The sequence below is a fragment of the Crocuta crocuta genome, unplaced genomic scaffold, assembly GCF_008692635.1.
Source record: "Crocuta crocuta isolate KB4526 unplaced genomic scaffold, BGI_CrCroc_1.0 scaffold101, whole genome shotgun sequence".
NCBI classification, from domain to species: domain Eukaryota; kingdom Metazoa; phylum Chordata; class Mammalia; order Carnivora; family Hyaenidae; genus Crocuta; species Crocuta crocuta.
The window spans coordinates 6,573,816-6,577,087 of NW_027527956.1; the positions used below are offsets into that span (position 1 = coordinate 6,573,816).

General features: G+C 54.9%; 1 long non-coding RNA gene across 1 annotated transcript; it reads left to right on the forward strand.

Moving 5' to 3' along the window:
• The first annotated feature begins 127 nt into the window (after positions 1 to 127).
• LOC144222212 (uncharacterized) lies at positions 128 to 1,069 on the forward strand. The gene is made up of 2 exons (XR_013332344.1): positions 128 to 277; positions 843 to 1,069. It is a non-coding gene; the product is annotated as an uncharacterized LOC144222212 (long non-coding RNA).
• Positions 1,070 to 3,272: the final 2,203 nt, after the last annotated feature.

Here is a 3,272-nt window from a genome sequence, read left to right on the forward strand (position 1 = left end):
TGTGCGGGTCGCGGGAGGAGCGGGGGGCCCTGCGTGATTGGGGGACTGATGTGCGTGCAGGACACGACCTCACAGTGCGGCCTGGGCGGAGGAGGCCTGCCGTCCTGATGGGTGGGAGCGGGTGTGGGGCTGCAGGGAGCCGGGCGTGCCGGAGTACGCCCCTGCCAGGTGAAACCGGAGAGCATCCTAATAGATGCCCTCTCGAAGAACCTAGAAGAAACTGGAGGAACCTTCTAGAATATGTGTCTAAATGAGCTCTGGAAACACTTACCACACGGTAAGAATTTGTCCAGATGACATAAATTTTACCTCCAATCCTAAACCTAGCTCCGAAGAAGGAGGTAGCGGTCGTTTACGGGGCCCCCGAGCACCCTCAGCTGAGGGTCACACTGTGGATCGGAGAGGGCGGGAGGGAAGAGCCACCCTCGTGCTTTTACACGGCAGCAGCCCAGGCCCCTGAGCAGGGGAAGGATGAGGTCAGCACCTCGCACGTCACCCGCACATTTACCAAGAACCCATCTTAGGGGTGGGTGCCCTGCACCCGGACTGCCCTGCTGCCTTGGGCGTCGCCTGAGCCCCCCTAACCCAGACGCTGGGTCTGCGTCCTGAGCCACTGCTCATGAGCCGCCAGATGCTGCTAAGTGGCTTAGGCTGCCCGAGCCTCAACTTCCTCAAGGATTTGGGGGGAAGTCCAGGCCTGCAGTGTGAGCTCCTGGCCCCAGGGCCCTGCTCACGGTCAGCAGAGGGGCAGGGAGCCTGTGACTGAGGCACCACTGCCACCTGGTGGCCGCAAACCCAAATTACAACTCCAGGGTTTGTAGCTCTGGTTCTGTTTTGAGCAGGGCGGCCTCTGAAAGCAAAGATGGAAGCCTGGGGTTACGAAGATCAAAACACAGACGTGACCGGGGGAAGGAAGCAGTGAGTGTCAGGCCAGGATGGGGAGGTTGGATCATTTCTAGGGCTTCCGGATTCTGGGCCTCACAGGCCTGCAGCCCCTTATCAACGTTTGAAGTTCCCGCAACATCAAATGCAGCTGAAATGAAAGAATTACAACATCTGCCAAAGACAAGATACTGGTTCTGTGTCTTCTCTGTTCGGGATCATCTGTTTTACGTTTTCTCTTCATCTGATGTCAAGTTGTTGCTGTTGTTTAAATGTTTATTTGTTTTAGAGAGAGAGGGCAGGCAAGGGCCAGAGACAGGGAGACAGAATCCCAAGCAGGCCCCATGTTGCCAGCTTCGGAGCCCAACATGGGGCTTGAACTCGTGAACTGTGTAAGATCATTACCGGAGCCAAAAGCAAGAGTCTGATGCTTAACCAGCCCAGCTACCCAGGTGCCCCATCAAATTGCTTTCTGTGAGCACCTTTCTTACATCTAAACTGATGTGATTACACTGACCTGATTCCACACGTGCATCCTCGGGCTCCGGCCTATGGCTGGACAAGTCTAGAGGGAGCGTGACTCGGAGCAGGAGGGGCCCAGCAGAGGATAGAAAACTTCCTCCTATTCCAGAAAGGAGAGTCCTCCAAGCCAGTGTCTTCTGTGCTCCAGAAAATCAGGTTAGTGGTTAGCAAAGCTGAATAGCCAGCCATGTCCCTATGTAAATAGAGCTGTGCGCTCCCCCATTTTATACTTCATTACTTCAGATGTCTCAAGGCCTCTCTGGTCTTGGCAAAGCCAGCTTAGAGGAAGAGAGAGGCAAAGAGGAAGAAAGGGAAGTGTGTCGTATGCTTTCCATTTTACAAAATCCTTAAAGGCCATGGAGTGATAAACCGAGATGGAGAGAATTTATACGTGACCTAAGTTAGAATGTAAGTACGCGGCAAGGACAGAACATGACCCAGATCTGTCTGAATGCAAAGAACAGTCTTTCCAAGAATATCTGCAGCCTGTTGAGACTGTGGGCCGCTGTCAAAATGCCTGACTTCTCCCCTGCAACTCGGCTCCTTCTCACACGCCTTCCTGATGGGCCTCCCACGAAATTGGGATCTCAAGAACTGAGAGTGAGGAAGGTTCACAGACAAGATTGCATTAAATTCATCTTCCCCGTGTTACGCACGAGCAAGCTCTGTGTGGAAGGAGGAAAGCCCGGACAGGCAGCAGGATTTAAGGATTTTCAGCCCGTGGATTCAGGAAGCAGAAGTCTTAATTTTTAGAGCTGCTCTGTCAGGCGCTTTACAGCTTCCTCTGCTCGCTGCTAAGTGCTGTAAATCTCCAGACTGCTGGTCTGCAAGCTCACATGTAAACAGTCGTGCACATGAACGGCAACTGGCCACCAGCACACGGCCAGGGAGCGAGTGACCCGTAAATAAGGTTCGCGTGTGGTCCTCGGCTGCTCCAGTCCGCCATGTGTCCGGACACAGGAGCGGCCCCGGGCACCTGAGGCAGATGGCCGCGCTTTCACACTTCCTGGGCGCGGCGGCCGACAGAAAGGGAGGCCCGATGCCGCCGCGCTGCTGTGGGCCTGCCTCTGTCCGCTGGTTCCACAGTGCAGGTGGCCCAGACGACGGGCCATCCGAGAGCAGCTGTCTGAGGTGGGGGTCTCTGGATTGAAGGTTGACTGTGTGGGAGGCCCTTGCCCCTGATGGTGATTTAACTGTGGGAAGAAATGGCCCTCCCAAGCCTGTCTGATGGCACTGGGAGCCCGCAAGAGCCACCAACTCCAGACCCGCTGCGGACTTGTCTGGAATGCCTGCTGCGTGAGGACAGGGTAGTGGAATCTCAAAGGAAAAGGTCTTATTACACAGGGCAGCGGCCTGCAGATTGCTTTCTGCAAAGGGCTGGAGAGTAAATATCCTACTTGTGCTACTCGGCTCCTCCATGGCACGGGGCTGCCACACACTGTGCCCGAATGAGTGGGCCTGGCTGCGTTTCGGCAAAACTTTAGTTACAAAAAGAGATGGTAGGCAGGATTTGGTGCTCAGGCCTACTTTGCTGACCCCCGGGGCAGGAGAAGGAGCAGGAAGGTGGTCCATGAGACCCAGATCTCCTCCCTCTTCTGCCATGTGTTGGATCTGAGACCTTAGATGTTACTTATCTCTGAGCCTGGTTCCTCGTTAGTAAAAGGGAGTTCGTGGTATTTACCATTAGACATGCAGTGATGTAGGCAGAGCTCCGAGCGTACCGCCTGGCACAGCGTGGGCCTGCGGTAAATACCAGGCTTTCCATTGAAGTACCCGCAGCCGCAGAGGGAGGTCGGCTGTAGGTGCCTCAGTGCTCTGCTGCCTTCGTAGTCTTTGATGGTCATCTTTTGCCTCATTTGTTGAACTTG